Consider the following 19,850-nt stretch of genomic DNA (forward strand, 5'->3'; position numbering starts at 1 on the left):
TCGGGTGCGTGGTGTATTTATGAGCGATTTTTCGGCATGAACACTAAAATTTATGTTTTCGAAACCATTATTTATCGAAAGGGCTTTGAATAAAGATTCTAAATATTTACTACCCAAGTGCAGCACGCAGTAGACTTGAGCTCTAGAAAAACAATATTATTTTAACTATACGATGTTTACAATACTACAGGATTTCGGGTGCACGCTGTATTTAAGAGCGATTTTTCAGCATAAACACTAAAAATTTTGGTTTTGAAACCATTTTTAATCGAAAGGGCATTAAATAAAGATTGAAAATATGTACTACCCAAGTGCAGCACGCGGTAGACTTGAGCTCTAGAAAAACAATATTATTTTAACTATACGATGTTTACAATACTACAGGATTTCGGGTGTGTGGTGTATTTATGAGCGATTTTTCGGCATGAACACTAAAATTTATGTTTTCGAAACCATTATTTATCGAAAGGGCTTTGAATAAAGATTCTAATTATTTACTACCCAAGTGCAGCACGCAGTGGACTTGAGCTCTAGAAAAACATTATGATTTCGACTATACAATGTTTACGATACTACAGGATTTCGAGTGCGTGGTGTATTTATGAGCGATTTTTCGGCATGAACACTAAAAATTATGTTTTCGAAACCATTATTAATCGAATGGGCATTTAATTAAGATTCATAATAAGTAGTACCCACGTGCGGCACGCGGTGGACTTGAGCTCTAGAAAAACAATATGATTTAAACTATACGATGTTTACGATACTACAGGATTTCGGGTGCGCAGTATAATTAAGAACGATTTTTCGGTATGAACACTAATTATTATGTTTTTGAAACCATTATTAATCGAAAGGGCATTTAATAAAAATTGAAAATATGTACTACCCAAGTGCAGCACGCGGTAGACTTGAGCTCTAGAAAAACAATATTACTTTAACTATACGATGTTTACAATACCACAGGATTTCGGGTGCACGCTGTATTTAAGAGCGATTTTTTGGCATAAACACTAATAATTATGTTTTCGAAACCATTATTAATTGAATGGGCATTTAATTAAGATTCATAATAAGTACTACCCACGTGCGGCACGCGGTGGACTTGAGCTCTAGAAAAACAATATGATTTAAACTATACGATGTTTACGATACTACAGGATTTCGGGTGCGTGGTGTATTTATGAGCGATTTTTCGGCATGAACACTAAAATTTATGTTTTCGAAACCATTATTTATCGAAAGGGCATTAAATAAAGATTGAAAATATGTACTACCCAAGTGCAGCACGCGGTAGACTTGAGCTCTAGAAAAACAATATTATTTTAACTATACGATGTTTACAATACTACAGGATTTCGGGTGTGTGGTGTATTTATGAGCGATTTTTCGGCATGAACACTAAAATTTATGTTTTTGAAACCATTATTTATCGAAAGGGCTTTGAATAAAGATTCTAAATATTTACTACCCAAGTGCGGCACGCAGTGGAATTGAGCTCTAGAAAAACATTATGATTTCGACTATACAATGTTTACAATACTACAGGATTTCGGGTGCGCAGTATATTTAAGAACGATTTTTCGGCATGATCACTAAAAATTATGTTTTCGAAACCATTATTAATCTAATGGGAATTTAATTAAGATTCATAATAAGTACTACCCACGTGCGGCACGCGGTGGACTTGAGCTCTAGAAAAACAATATGATTTAAGCTATACGATGTTTACGATACTACAGGATTTCGAGTGCGTGGTGTATTTATGAGCGATTTTTCGGCATGAACACTAAAATTTATGTTTTCGAAACCATTATTTATCGAAAGGGCTTTGAATAAAGATTCTAAATATTTACTACCCAAGTGCGGCACGCGGTGGACTAGAGCTTTAAAAAAACAATATGGTTTTGAGTATACGATGTTTACGATACTGCAGGATTACGGGTGCGCGGTGAATTTAACAGCGGTTTTTTGGCATGATCACTAAAAATTATGTTTTCGAAACCATTATTAATCGAATGGGCATTTAATTAAGATTCATAATAAGTACTACCCACGTGCGGCACGCGGTGGACTTGAGCTCTAGAAAAACAATATGATTTAAACTATACGATGTTTACGATACTACAGGTTTTCGGGTGCGTGGTGTATTTATGAGCGATTTTTCGGCATGAACACTAAAAATTATGTTTTCAAAACCATTATTAATCGAATGGGCATTTAATTAAGATTCATAATAAGTACTACCCACGTGCGGCACGCGGTGGACTTGAGCTCTAGAAAAACATTATGATTTCGACTATACAATGTTTACAATACTACAGGATTTCGGGTGCGCAGTATATTTAAGAACGATTTTTCGGCATGAACACTAATTATTATGTTTTTGAAACCATTATTAATCGAAAGGGCATTAAATAAAGATTGAAAATATGTACTACCCAAGTGCAGCACGCGGTAGACTTGAGCTCTAGAAAAACAATATTATTTTAACTATACGATGTTTACAATACTACAGGATTTCGGGTGCACGCTGTATTTAAGAGCGATTTTTCAGCATAAACACTAAAAATTTTGGTTTTGAAACCATTATTAATCGAATGGGCATTTAATTGAGATTCATAATAAGTAGTACCCACAATATGATTTAAACTATACAATGTTTACGATACTACAGGTTTTCGGGTGCGTGGTGTATTTATGAGCGATTTTTCAGCATAAACACTAAAAATTTTGGTTTTGAAATCATTTTTAATCGAAAGGGCATTTATTAAAGATTCATATTAATATGTAATACCCAAGTGCGGTACGCGGTGGACTAGAGCTCTAAAAAAACAATATGATTTTGAGTATACGGTGTTTACGATACTGCAGGATTACGAATGCGCGGTAAATTTAACAGCGATTTTTTGGCATGATAGCTAAAAATTATGTTTTCGAAACCATTATTAATCGAATGGGCATTTAATTGAGATTCATAATAAGTAGTACCCACGTGCGGCACGCGGTGGACTTGAGCTCTAGAAAAACAATATGATTTAAACTATACGATGTTTACGATACTACAGGTTTTCGGGTGCGTGGTGTATTTATGAGCGATTTTTCGGCATGAACACTAAAAATTATGTTTTCGAAACCATTATTAATCGAATGGGCATTTAATTAAGATTCATATTAATATGTATTACCCAAGTGCGGTACGCGGTGGACTAGAGCTCTAAAAAAACAGTATGATTTTGAGTATACGATGTTTACGATACTGCAGGATTACGGGTGCGCGGTAAATTTAACAGCGATTTTTTGGCATGATCACTAAAAATTATGTTTTCGAAACCATTATTAATCGAATGGGCATTTAATTAAGATTCATAATAAGTACTACCCACGTGCGGCACGCGGTGGACTTGAGCTCTAGAAAAACAATATGATTTAAATTATATGATGTTTACGATACTACAGGATTTCGGGTGCGTGGTGTATTTATGAGCGATTTTTCGGCATGAACACTAAAATTTATGTTTTCGAAACCATTATTTATCGAAAGGGCTTTGAATGAAGATTCTAAATATTTACTACCCAAGTGCGGCACGCGGTGGACTAGAGCTCTAAAAAAACAATATGATTTTGAGTATACGATGTTTACGATACTGCAGGATTTCAGGTGCGTGGTGTATTTATGAGCGATTTTTCGGCATGAACACTAAAATTTATGTTTTCGAAACCATTATTTATCGAAAGGGCATTTAATAAAGATTCATATTAATATGTATTACCCAAGTGCGGTACGCGGTGAACTAGAGCTCTAAAAAAACAGTATGATTTTGAGTATACGATGTTTACGATACTGCAGGATTACGGGTGCGCGGTAAATTTAACAGCGATTTTTTGGCATGATCACTAAAAATTATGTTTTCGAAACCATTATTAATCGAATGGGCATTTAATTAAGATTCATAATAAGTACTACCCACGTGCGGCACGCGGTGGACTTGAGCTCTAGAAAAACAATATGATTTAAACTATACGATGTTTACGATACTACAGGTTTTCGGGTGCGTGGTGTATTTATGAGCGATTTTTCGGCATGAACACTAAAAATTTAAGTTCGAAACCATTATTAATCGAAAGGGCATTTAATAAAGATTCATAATATGTACTACCCAAGTGCGGCACGCGGTGGACTAGAGCTCTAAAAAAACAATATGATTTTGAGTATACGATGTTTACGATACTGCAGGATTTCAGGTGCGTGGTGTATTTATGAGCGATTTTTCGGCATGAACACTAAAATTTATGTTTTCGAAACCATTATTTATCGAAAGGGCATTTAATAAAGATTCATATTAATATGTATTACCCAAGTGCGGTACGCGGTGAACTAGAGCTCTAAAAAAACAGTATGATTTTGAGTATACGATGTTTACGATACTGCAGGATTACGGGTGCGCGGTAAATTTAACAGCGATTTTTTGGCATGATCACTAAAAATTATGTTTTCGAAACCATTATTAATCGAATGGGCATTTAATTAAGATTCATAATAAGTACTACCCACGTGCGGCACGCGGTGGACTTGAGCTCTAGAAAAACAATATGATTTAAACTATTCGATGTTTACGATACTACAGGTTTTCGGGTGCGTGGTGTATTTATGAGCGATTTTTCGGCATGAACACTAAAAATTATGTTTTCGAAACCATTATTAATCAAATGGGCATTTAATTAAGATTCATATTAATATGTATTACCCAAGTGCGGTACGCGGTGGACTAGAGCTCTAAAAAAACAGTATGATTTTGAGTATACGATGTTTACGATACTGCAGGATTACGGGTGCGCGGTAAATTTAACATTGATTTTTTGGCATGATCACTAAAAATTATGTTTTCGAAACCATTATTAATCGAATGGGCATTTAATTAAGATTCATAATAAGTACTACCCACGTGTGGCACGCGGTGGACTTGAGCTCTAGAAAAACAATATTATTTAACCTATACAATGTTTACAATACTACAGGATTTCGGGTGCACGGTGAATTTAAGAGCGACTTTTCGGCATAAACACTAAAAATTTAAGTTCGAAACCATTTTTAATCGAAAGGGCATTTAATAAAGATTCATAATATGTACTACCCAAATGCGGCACGTAGTGGACTTGAGCTCTAGAAAATAAATACGATTTTAACTGTACGTTGTTTACGATACTGCAGGATTTGGTGTGCGCGGTGTAATTAAGAGCGATTTTTTGGCATGAACTATAAAAATTATGTTTTCAAAACCATATATAATTGAAAGGGCATTCAATAAAGATTCAAAATATGTACTACCCAAGTGCGGCACGCGGTGGACTTGAGCTCTAGAAAGACAATACGAATTTAACTATACGATGTTTACGATACTACAGGATTTCGGGTGCGCGGTGTATTTAAGAGCGATTTTTCAGCATGAACACTAAAATTATGTTTTTGAAACTATTTTTAATCGAAATGGCATTTCATAAAGATTGATAATATGTACTACCCACGTGCGGCACGCGGTGGACTTGAGCTCTAGAAAAACAATATGATTTAAACTATACGATGTTTACGATACTACAGGATTTCGGGTGCGTGGTGTATTTATGAGCGATTTTTCGGCATGAACGCTAAAATTTATGTTTTCGAAACCATTATTTATCGAAAGGGCTTTGAATAAAGATTCTAAATATTTACTACCCAAGTGCGGCACGCGGTGGACTTGAGCTCTAGAAAAACAATATGATTTAAACTATACGATGTTTACGATACTACAGGTTTTCGGGTGCGTGGTGTATTTATGAGCGATTTTTCGGCATGAACACTAAAAATTATGTTTTCGAAACCATTATTAATCGAATGGGCATTTAATTAAGATTCATAATAAGTACTACCCACGTGCGGCACGCGGTGGACTTGAGCTCTAGAAAAACAATATTATTTAACCTATACAATGTTTACAATACTACAGGATTTCGGGTGCACGGTGAATTTAAGAGCGATTTTTCGGCATAAACACTAAAAATTTAAGTTCGAAACCATTTTTAATCGAAAGGGCATTTCATAAAGATTGATAATATGTACTACCCACGTGCGGCACGAGGTGGACTTGAGCTCTAGAAAAACAATATGATTTAAACTATACGATGTTTACGATACTAAAGGAACTCGGGTGCGTGGTGTATTTATGAGCGATTTTTCAGCATGAACGCTAAAATTTATGTTTTCGAAACCATTATTTATCGAAAGGGCTTTGAATAAAGATTCTAAATATTTACTACCCAAGTGCGGCACGCAGTGGACTTGAGCTCTAGAAAAACAATATTATTTTAACTATACGATGTTTACAATACTACAGGATTTTGGGTGCACGCTGTATTTAAGAGCGATTTTTCAGCATAAACACTAAAAATTTCGGTTTTGAAACCATTTTTAATCGAAAGGGCATTTAATAAAGATTCATATTAATATGTAATACCCAAGTGCGGCACGCGGTGGACTAGAGCTCTAAAAAAACAATATGATTTTGAGTATACGATGTTTACGATACTGCAGGATTTCAGGTGCGTGGTGTATTTATGAGCGATTTTTCGGCATGAACACTAAAATTTATGTTTTCGAAACCATTATTTATCGAAAGGGCATTTAATAAAGATTCATATTAATATGTATTACCCAAGTGCGGTACGCGGTGAACTAGAGCTCTAAAAAAACAGTATGATTTTGAGTATACGATGTTTACGATACTGCAGGATTACGGGTGCGCGGTAAATTTAACAGCGATTTTTTGGCATGATCACTAAAAATTATGTTTTCGAAACCATTATTTATCGAAAGGGCTTTGAATAAAGATTCTAAATATTTACTACCCAAGTGCGGCATGCAGTGGACTAGAGCTCTAAAAAAACAATATGATTTTGAGTATACGATGTTTACGATACTGCAGGATTACGGGTGCGCGGTAAATTTAACAGCGGTTTTTTGGCATGATCACTAAAAATTATGTTTTCGAAACCATTATTAATCGAATGGGCATTTAATTAAGATTCATAATAAGTACTACCCACGTGCGGCACGCGGTGGACTTGAGCTCTAGAAAAACAATATGATTTAAACTATACGATGTTTACGATACTACAGGTTTTCGGGTGCGTGGTGTATTTATGAGCGATTTTTCGGCATAAACACTAAAAATTATGTTTTCGAAACCATTATTAATCGAATGGGCATTTAATTAAGATTCATATTAATATGTATTACCCAAGTGCGGTACGCGGTGGACTAGAGCTCTAAAAAAACAGTATGATTTTGAGTATACGATGTTTACGATACTGCAGGATTACGGGTGCGCGGTAAATTTAACAGCGATTTTTTGGCATGATCACTAAAAATTATGTTTTCGAAACCATTATTAATCGAATGGGCATTTAATTAAGATTCATAATAAGTACTACCCACGTGCGGCACGCGGTGGACTTGAGCTCTAGAAAAACAATATGAATTAAACTATACGATGTTTACGATACTACAGGATTTCGGGTGCGTGGTGTATTTTTGAGCGATTTTTCGGCATGAACACTAAAATTTATGTTTTCGAAACCATTATTTATCGAAAGGGCTTTGAATAAAGATTCTAAATATTTACTACCCAAGTGCGGCACGCGGTGGACTTGAGCTCTAGAAAAACAATATGATTTAAACTATACGATGTTTACGATACTACAGGATTTCGGGTGCGTGGTGTATTTATGAGCGATTTTTCGGCATGAACACTAAAATTTATGTTTTCGAAACCATTATTTATCGAAAGGGCTTTGAAAAAAGATTCTAAATATTTACTACCCAAGTGCGGCACGCAGTGGACTTGAGCTCTAGAAAAACATTATGATTTCGACTATACGATGTTTACAATACTACAGGATTTCGGGTGCGCAGTATATTTATGAGCGATTTTTCGGCATGAACACTAAAATTTATGTTTTCGAAACCATTATTTATCGAAAGGGCATTTAATAAAGATTCATATTAATATGTATTACCCAAGTGCGGTACGCGGTGGACTAGAGCTCTAGAAAAACAGTATGATTTTGAGTATACGATGTTTACGATACTGCAGGATTACGGGTGCGCGGTAAATTTAACAGCGATTTTTTGGCATGATCACTAAAAATTATGTTTTCGAAACCATTATTAATCGAATGGGCATTTAATTAAGATTCATAATAAGTACTACCCACGTGCGGCACGCGGTGGACTTGATCTCTAGAAAAACAATATGATTTAAACTATACGATGTTTACGATACTACAGGATTTCGGGTGCGTGGTGTATTTTTGAGCGATTTTTCGGCATGAACACTAAAATTTATGTTTTCGAAACCATTATTTATCGAAAGGGCTTTGAATAAAGATTCTAAATATTTACTACCCAAGTGCGGCACGCGGTGGACTAGAGCTCTAAAAAAACAATATGATTTTGAGTATACGATGTTTACGATACTGCAGGATTACGTGTGCGCGGTGAATTTAACAGCGGTTTTTTGGCATGATCACTAAAAATTATGTTTTCGAAACCATTATTAATCGAATGGGCTTTTAATTAAGATTCATAATAAGTACTACCCACATGCGGCACGCGGTGGACTTGATCTCTAGAAAAACAATATGATTTAAACTATACGATGTTTACGATACTACAGGTTTTCGGGTGCGTGGTGTATTTATGAGCGATTTTTCGGCATAAACACTAATAATTTAAGTTCGAAACCATTTTTAATCGAAAGGGCATTTAATGAAGATTCATAATATGTACTACCCAAATGCGGCACGTAGTGGACTTGAGCTCTAGAAAAAAAATACGATTTTAACTGTACGTTGTTTACGATACTGCAGGATTTGGTGTGCGCGGTGTAATTAAGAGCGATTTTTTGGCATGAACTATAAAAATTATGTTTTCAAAACCATATATAATTGAAAGGGCATTCAATAAAGACTCAAAATATGTACTACCCAAGTGCGGCACGCGGTGGACTTGAGCTCTAGAAAGACAATACGATTTTAACTATACGATGTTTACGATACTACAGGATTTCGGGTGCGCGGTGTATTTAAGAGCGATTTTTCAGCATGAACACTAAAATTATGTTTTTGAAACTATTTTTAATCGAAATGGCATTTCATAAAGATTTATAATATGTACTACCCACGTGCGGCACGCGGTGGACTTGAGCTCTAGAAAAACAATATGATTTAAACTATACGATGTTTACGATACTACAGGATTTCGGGTGCGTGGTGTATTTATGAGCGATTTTTCGGCATGAACACTAAAATTTATGTTTTCGAAACCATTATTTATCGAAAGGGCTTTGAATAAAGATTCTAAATATTTACTACCCAAGTGCGGCACGCAGTGGACTTGAGCTCTAGAAAAACATTATGATTTCGACTATACGATGTTTACAATACTACAGGATTTCGGGTGCGGAGTATATTTAAGAACGATTTTTTGGCATGAACACTAATTATTATGTTTTCGAAACCATTAATAATCGAATGGGCATTTAATTGAGATTCATAATAAGTAGTACCCACGTGCGGCACGCGGTGGACTTGAGCTCTAGAAAAACAATATGATTTAAACTATACGATGTTTACGATACTACAGGTTTTCGGGTGCGTGGTGTATTTATGAGCGATTTTTCGGCATGAACACTAAAAATTATGTTTTCGAAACCATTATTAATCGAATGGGCATTTAATTAAGATTCATAATAAGTACTACCCACGTGCGGCACGCGGTGGACTTGAGCTCTAAAAAAACAATATTATTTAAACTATACGATGTTTACAATACTACAGGATTTCGGGTGCACGGTGAATTTAAGAGCGATTTTTCGGCATAAACACTAATAATTTAAGTTCGAAACCATTTTTAATCGAAAGGGCATTTAATGAAGATTCATAATATGTACTACCCAAATGCGGCACGTAGTGGACTTGAGCTCTAGAAAAAAAATACGATTTTAACTGTACGTTGTTTACGATACTGCAGGATTTGGTGTGCGCGGTGTAATTAAGAGCGATTTTTTGGCATGAACTATAAAAATTATGTTTTCAAAACCATATATAATTGAAAGGGCATTCAATAAAGATTCAAAATATGTACTACCCAAGTGCGGCACGCGGTGGACTTGAGCTCTAGAAAGACAATACGATTTTAACTATACGATGTTTACGATACTACAGGATTTCGGGTGCGCGGTGTATTTAAGAGCGATTTTTCAGCATGAACACTAAAATTATGTTTTTGAAACTATTTTTAATCGAAATGGCATTTCATAAAGATTTATAATATGTACTACCCACGTGCGGCACGCGGTGGACTTGAGCTCTAGAAAAACAATATGATTTAAACTATACGATGTTTACGATACTACAGGATTTCGGGTGCGTGGTGTATTTATGAGCGATTTTTCGGCATGAACACTAAAATTTATGTTTTCGAAACCATTATTTATCGAAAGGGCTTTGAATAAAGATTCTAAATATTTACTACCCAAGTGCGGCACGCAGTGGACTTGAGCTCTAGAAAAACATTATGATTTCGACTATACGATGTTTACAATACTACAGGATTTCGGGTGCGGAGTATATTTAAGAACGATTTTTTTGGCATGAACACTAATTATTATGTTTTCGAAACCATTAATAATCGAATGGGCATTTAATTGAGATTCATAATAAGTAGTACCCACGTGCGGCACGCGGTGGACTTGAGCTCTAGAAAAACAATATGATTTAAACTATACGATGTTTACGATACTACAGGATTTCGGGTGCGTGGTGTATTTATGAGCGATTTTTCGGCATAAACACTAAAATTTATGTTTTCGAAACCATTATTTATCGAAAGGGCTTTGAAAAAAGATTCTAAATATTTACTACCCAAGTGCGGCACGCAGTGGACTTGAGCTCTAGAAAAACATTATGATTTCGACTATACGATGTTTACGATACTGCAGGATTACGTGTGCGCGGTGAATTTAACAGCGGTTTTTTGGCATGATCACTAAAAATTATGTTTTCGAAACCATTATTAATCGAATGGGCATTTAATTAAGATTCATAATAAGTACTACCCACATGCGGCACGCGGTGGACTTGATCTCTAGAAAAACAATATGATTTAAACTATACGATGTTTACGATACTACAGGTTTTCGGGTGCGTGGTGTATTTATGAGCGATTTTTCGGCATGAACACTAAAAATTATGTTTTCGAAACCATTATTAATCGAATGGGCATTTAATTAAGATTCATAATAAGTACTACCCACGTGCGGCACGCGGTGGACTTGAGCTCTAAAAAAACAATATTATTTAAACTATACGATGTTTACAATACTACAGGATTTCGGGTGCACGGTGAATTTAAGAGCGATTTTTCGGCATAAACACTAATAATTTAAGTTCGAAACCATTTTTAATCGAAAGGGCATTTAATGAAGATTCATAATATGTACTACCCAAATGCGGCACGTAGTGGACTTGAGCTCTAGAAAAAAAATACGATTTTAACTGTACGTTGTTTACGATACTGCAGGATTTGGTGTGCGCGGTGTAATTAAGAGCGATTTTTTGGCATGAACTATAAAAATTATGTTTTCAAAACCATATATAATTGAAAGGGCATTCAATAAAGATTCAAAATATGTACTACCCAAGTGCGGCACGCGGTGGACTTGAGCTCTAGAAAGACAATACGATTTTAACTATACGATGTTTACGATACTACAGGATTTCGGGTGCGCGGTGTATTTAAGAGCGATTTTTCAGCATGAACACTAAAATTATGTTTTTGAAACTATTTTTAATCGAAATGGCATTTCATAAAGATTTATAATATGTACTACCCACGTGCGGCACGCGGTGGACTTGAGCTCTAGAAAAACAATATGATTTAAACTATACGATGTTTACGATACTACAGGATTTCGGGTGCGTGGTGTATTTATGAGCGATTTTTCGGCATGAACACTAAAATTTATGTTTTCGAAACCATTATTTATCGAAAGGGCTTTGAATAAAGATTCTAAATATTTACTACCCAAGTGCGGCACGCAGTGGACTTGAGCTCTAGAAAAACATTATGATTTCGACTATACGATGTTTACAATACTACAGGATTTCGGGTGCGGAGTATATTTAAGAACGATTTTTTGGCATGAACACTAATTATTATGTTTTCGAAACCATTAATAATCGAATGGGCATTTAATTGAGATTCATAATAAGTAGTACCCACGTGCGGCACGCGGTGGACTTGAGCTCTAGAAAAACAATATGATTTAAACTATACGATGTTTACGATACTACAGGATTTCGGGTGCGTGGTGTATTTATGAGCGATTTTTCGGCATAAACACTAAAATTTATGTTTTCGAAACCATTATTTATCGAAAGGGCTTTGAAAAAAGATTCTAAATATTTACTACCCAAGTGCGGCACGCAGTGGACTTGAGCTCTAGAAAAACATTATGATTTCGACTATACGATGTTTACAATACTACAGGATTTCGGGTGCGCAGTATATTTATGAGCGATTTTTCGGCATGAACACTAAAATTTATGTTTTCGAAACCATTATTTATCGAAAGGGCATTTAATAAAGATTCATATTAATATGTATTACCCAAGTGCGGTACGCGGTGGACTAGAGCTCTAAAAAAAACAGTATGATTTTGAGTATACGATGTTTACGATACTGCAGGATTACGGGTGCGCGGTAAATTTAACAGCGATTTTTTGGCATGATCACTAAAAATTATGTTTTCGAAACCATTATTAATCGAAAGGGCATTTAATAAAGATTCATATTAATATGTATTACCCAAGTGCGGTACGCGGTGGACTAGAGCTCTAAAAAAACAGTATGATTTTGAGTATACGATGTTTACGATACTGCAGAATTACGGGTGCGCGGTAAATTTAACAGCGATTTTTTGGCATGATCACTAAAAATTATGTTTTCGAAACCATTATTAATCGAATGGGCATTTAATTAAGATTCATAATAAGTACTACCCACGTGCGGCACGCGGTGGACTTGAGCTCTAGAAAAACAATATGATTTAAACTATACGATGTTTACGATACTACAGGATTTCGGGTGCGTGGTGTATTTATGAGCGATTTTTCGGCATGAACACTAAAATTTATGTTTTCGAAACCATTATTTATCGAAAGGGCTTTGAATAAAGATTCTAAATATTTACTACCCAAGTGCGGCACGCGGTGGACTAGAGCTCTAAAAAAACAATATGATTTTGAGTATACGATGTTTACGATACTGCAGGATTACGGGTGCGCGGTAAATTTAACAGCGGTTTTTTGGCATGATCACTAAAAATTATGTTTTCGAAACCATTATTAATCGAATGGGCATTTAATTAAGATTCATAATAAGTACTACCCACGTGCGGCACGCGGTGGACTTGAGCTCTAGAAAAACAGTATGATTTTGAGTATACGATGTTTACGATACTGCAGGATTACGGGTGCGCGGTAAATTTAACAGCGATTTTTTGGCATGATCACTAAAAATTATGTTTTCGAAACCATTATTAATCGAATGGGCATTTAATTAAGATTCATAATAAGTAGTACCCACGTGCGGCACGCGGTGGACTTGAGCTCTAGAAAAACAATATGATTTAAACTATACGATGTTTACGATACTACAGGATTTCGGGTGCGTGGTGTATTTTTGAGCGATTTTTCGGCATGAACACTAAAATTTATGTTTTCAAAACCATTATTTATCGAAAGGGCTTTGAATAAAGATTCTAAATATTTACTACCCAAGTGCGGCACACGGTGGACTAGAGCTCTAAAAAAACAATATGATTTTGAGTATACGATGTTTACGATACTGCAGGATTACGGGTGCGCGGTAAATTTAACAGCGGTTTTTTGGCATGATCACTAAAAATTATGTTTTCAAAAACATTATTAATCGAATGGGCATTTAATTAAGATTCATAATAAGTAGTACCCACGTGCGGCACGCGGTGGACTTGAGCTCTAGAAAAACAATATGATTTAAACTATACGATGTTTACGATACTACAGGATTTCGGGTGCGTGGTGTATTTATTAGCGATTTTTCGGCATGAACACTAAAATTTATGTTTTCGAAACCATTATTTATCGAAAGGGCATTTAATAAAGATTCATATTAATATGTATTACCCAAGTGCGGTACGCAGTGGAATTGAGCTCTAGAAAAACATTATGATTTCGACTATACGATGTTTACAATACTACAGGATTTCGGGTGCGCAGTATATTTAAGAACGATTTTTCGGCATGAACACTAATTATTATGTTTTTGACACCATTATTAATCGAAAGGGCATTAAATAAAGATTGAAAATATGTACTACCCAAGTGCAGCACGCGGTAGACTTGAGCTCTAGAAAAACAATATTATTTTAACTATACGATGTTTACAATACTACAGGATTTCGGGTGTGTGGTGTATTTATGAGCGATTTTTCGGCATGAACACTAAAATTTATGTTTTCGAAACCATTATTTATCGAAAGGGCTTTGAATAAAGATTCTAAATATTTACTACCCAAGTGCGGCACGCAGTGGACTTGAGCTCTAGAAAAACAATATGATTTTGAGTATACGATGTTTACGATACTGCAGGATTACGAATGCGCGGTAAATTTAACAGCGATTTTTTGGCATGATCACTAAAAATTATGTTTTCGAAACCATTATTAATCGAATGGGCATTTAATTGAGATTCATAATAAGTAGTACCCACGTGCGGCACGCGGTGGACTTGAGCTCTAGAAAAACAATATGATTTAAACTATACGATGTTTACGATACTACAGGATTTCGGGTGCGTGGTGTATTTATGAGCGATTTTTCGGCATAAACACTAAAATTTATGTTTTCGAAACCATTATTTATCGAAAGGGCTTTGAAAAAAGATTCTAAATATTTACTACCCAAGTGCGGCACGCAGTGGACTTGAGCTCTAGAAAAACATTATGATTTCGACTATACGATGTTTACAATACTACAGGATTTCGGGTGCGCAGTATATTTATGAGCGATTTTTCGGCATGAACACTAAAATTTATGTTTTCGAAACCATTATTTATCGAAAGGGCATTTAATAAAGATTCATATTAATATGTATTACCCAAGTGCGGTACGCGGTGGACTAGAGCTCTAAAAAAACAGTATGATTTTGAGTATACGATGTTTACGATACTGCAGGATTACGGGTGCGCGGTAAATTTAACAGCGATTTTTTGGCATGATCACTAAAAATTATGTTTTCGAAACCATTATTAATCGAAAGGGCATTTAATAAAGATTCATATTAATATGTATTACCCAAGTGCGGTACGCGGTGGACTAGAGCTCTAAAAAAACAGTATGATTTTGAGTATACGATGTTTACGATACTGCAGGATTACGGGTGCGCGGTAAATTTAACAGCGATTTTTTGGCATGATCACTAAAAATTATGTTTTCGAAACCATTATTAATCGAATGGGCATTTAATTAAGATTCATAAAAAGTACTACCCACGTGCGGCACGCGGTGGACTTGAGCTCTAGAAAAACAGTATGATTTTGAGTATACGATGTTTACGATACTGCAGGATTACGGGTGCGCGGTAAATTTAACAGCGATTTTTTGGCATGATCACTAAAAATTATGTTTTCGAAACCATTATTAATCGAATGGGCATTTAATTAAGATTCATAATAAGTACTACCCACGTGCGGCACGCGGTGGACTTGAGCTCTAGAAAAACAATATGATTTAAACTATACGATGTTTACGATACTACAGGATTTCGGGTGCGTGGTGTATTTTTGAGCGATTTTTCGGCATGAACACTAAAATTTATGTTTTCAAAACCATTATTTATCGAAAGGGCTTTGAATAATGATTCTAAATATTTACTACCCAAGTGCGGCACACGGTGGACTAGAGCTCTAAAAAAACAATATGATTTTGAGTATACGATGTTTACGATACTGCAGGATTACGGGTGTGCGGTAAATTTAACAGCGGTTTTTTGGCATGATCACTAAAAATTATGTTTTCAAAAACATTATTAATCGAATGGGCATTTAATTAAGATTCGTAATAAGTAGTACCCACGTGCGGCACGCGGTGGACTTGAGCTCTAGAAAAACAATATGATTTAAACTATACGATGTTTACGATACTACAGGATTTCGGGTGCGTGGTGTATTTATGAGCGATTTTTCGGCATGAACACTAAAATTTATGTTTTCGAAACCATTATTTATCGAAAGGGCATTTAATAAAGATTCATATTAATATGTATTACCCAAGTGCGGTACGCAGTGGACTTGAGCTCTAGAAAAACATTATGATTTCGACTATACGATGTTTACAATACTACAGGATTTCGGGTGCGCAGTATATTTAAGAACGATTTTTCGGCATGAACACTAATTATTATGTTTTTGAAACCATTATTAATCGAAAGGGCATTAAATAAAGATTGAAAATATGTACTACCCAAGTGCAGCACGCGGTAGACTTGAGCTCTAGAAAAACAATATTATTTTAACTATACGATGTTTACAATACTACAGGATTTCGGGTGCGCGGTGTATTTAAGAGCGATTTTTCAGCATGAACACTAAAATTATGTTTTTGAAACTATTTTTAATCGAAATGGCATTTCATAAAGATTTATAATATGTACTACCCACGTGCGGCACGCGGTGGACTTGAGCTCTAGAAAAACAATATGATTTAAACTATACGATGTTTACGATACTACAGGATTTCGGGTGCGTGGTGTATTTATGAGCGATTTTTCGGCATGAACACTAAAATTTATGTTTTCGAAACCATTATTTATCGAAAGGGCTTTGAAAAAAGATTCTAAATATTTACTACCCAAGTGCGGCACGCAGTGGACTTGAGCTCTAGAAAAACATTATGATTTCGACTATACGATGTTTACAATACTACAGGATTTCGGGTGCGCAGTATATTTATGAGCGATTTTTCGGCATGAACACTAAAATTTATGTTTTCGAAACCATTATTTATCGAAAGGGCATTTAATAAAGATTCATATTAATATGTATTACCCAAGTGCGGTACGCGGTGGACTAGAGCTCTAAAAAAACAGTATGATTTTGAGTATACGATGTTTACGATACTGCAGGATTACGGGTGCGCGGTAAATTTAACAGCGATTTTTTGGCATGATCACTAAAAATTATGTTTTCGAAACCATTATTAATCGAATGGGCATTTAATTAAGATTCATAATAAGTACTACCCACGTGCGGCACGCGGTGGACTTGATCTCTAGAAAAACAATATGATTTAAACTATACGATGTTTACGATACTACAGGATTTCGGGTGCGTGGTGTATTTTTGAGCGATTTTTCGGCATGAACACTAAAATTTATGTTTTCGAAACCATTATTTATCGAAAGGGCTTTGAATAAAGATTCTAAATATTTACTACCCAAGTGCGGCACGCGGTGGACTAGAGCTCTAAAAAAACAATATGATTTTGAGTATACGATGTTTACGATACTGCAGGATTACGTGTGCGCGGTGAATTTAACAGCGGTTTTTTGGCATGATCACTAAAAATTATGTTTTCGAAACCATTATTAATCGAATGGGCATTTAATTAAGATTCATAATAAGTACTACCCACGTGCGGCACGCGGTGGACTTGAGCTCTAGAAAAACAATATGATTTAAACTATACGATGTTTACGATACTACAGGATTTCGGGTGCGTGGTGTATTTTTGAGCGATTTTTCGGCATGAACACTAAAATTTATGTTTTCAAAACCATTATTTATCGAAAGGGCTTTGAATAAAGATTCTAAATATTTACTACCCAAGTGCGGCACACGGTGGACTAGAGCTCTAAAAAAACAATATGATTTTGAGTATACGATGTTTACGATACTGCAGGATTACGGGTGCGCGGTAAATTTAACAGCGGTTTTTTGGCATGATCACTAAAAATTATGTTTCCAAAAACATTATTAATCGAATGGGCATTTAATTAAGATTCATAATAAGTAGTACCCACGTGCGGCACGCGGTGGACTTGAGCTCTAGAAAAACAATATGATTTAAACTATACGATGTTTACGATACTACAGGATTTCGGGTGCGTGGTGTATTTATGAGCGATTTTTCGGCATGAACACTAAAATTTATGTTTTCGAAACCATTATTTATCGAAAGGGCATTTAATAAAGATTCATATTAATATGTATTACCCAAGTGCGGTACGCAGTGGACTTGAGCTCTAGAAAAACATTATGATTTCGACTATACGATGTTTACAATACTACAGGATTTCGGGTGCGCAGTATATTTAAGAACGATTTTTCGGCATGAACACTAATTATTATGTTTTTGACACCATTATTAATCGAAAGGGCATTAAATAAAGATTGAAAATATGTACTACCCAAGTGCAGCACGCGGTAGACTTGAGCTCTAGAAAAACAATATTATTTTAACTATACGATGTTTACAATACTACAGGATTTCGGGTGTGTGGTGTATTTATGAGCGATTTTTCGGCATGAACACTAAAATTTATGTTTTCGAAACCATTATTTATCGAAAGGGCTTTGAATAAAGATTCTAAATATTTACTACCCAAGTGCGGCACGCAGTGGACTTGAGCTCTAGAAAAACAATATGATTTTGAGTATACGATGTTTACGATACTGCAGGATTACGAATGCGCGGTAAATTTAACAGCGATTTTTTGGCATGATCACTAAAAATTATGTTTTCGAAACCATTATTAATCGAATGGGCATTTAATTGAGATTCATAATAAGTAGTACCCACGTGCGGCACGCGGTGGACTTGAGCTCTAGAAAAACAATATGATTTAAACTATACGATGTTTACGATACTACAGGATTTCGGGTGCGTGGTGTATTTATGAGCGATTTTTCGGCATAAACACTAAAATTTATGTTTTCGAAACCATTATTTATCGAAAGGGCTTTGAAAAAAGATTCTAAATATTGACTACCCAAGTGCGGCACGCAGTGGACTTGAGCTCTAGAAAAACAATATGATCTCGACTATACGATGTTTACAATACTACAGGATTTCGGGTGCGCAGTATATTTATGAGCGATTTTTCGGCATGAACACTAAAATTTATGTTTTCGAAACCATTATTTATCGAAAGGGCATTTAATAAAGATTCATATTAATATGTATTACCCAAGTGCGGTACGCGGTGGACTAGAGCTCTAAAAAAACAGTATGATTTTGAGTATACGATGTTTACGATACTGCAGGATTACGGGTGCGCGGTAAATTTAACAGCGATTTTTTGGCATGATCACTAAAAATTATGTTTTCGAAACCATTATTAATCGAAAGGGCATTTAATAAAGATTCATATTAATATGTATTACCCAAGTGCGGTACGCGGTGGACTAGAGCTCTAAAAAAACAGTATGATTTTGAGTATACGATGTTTACGATACTGCAGGATTACGGGTGCGCGGTAAATTTAACAGCGATTTTTTGGCATGATCACTAAAAATTATGTTTTCGAAACCATTATTAATCGAATGGGCATTTAATTAAGATTCATAATAAGTACTACCCACGTGCGGCACGCGGTGGACTTGAGCTCTAGAAAAACAGTATGATTTTGAGTATACGATGTTTACGATACTGCAGGATTACGGGTGCGCGGTAAATTTAACAGCGATTTTTTGGCATGATCACTAAAA

Source organism: Metopolophium dirhodum, chromosome 1, assembly GCF_019925205.1.
Source record: "Metopolophium dirhodum isolate CAU chromosome 1, ASM1992520v1, whole genome shotgun sequence".
NCBI lineage: Eukaryota > Metazoa > Arthropoda > Insecta > Hemiptera > Aphididae > Metopolophium > Metopolophium dirhodum.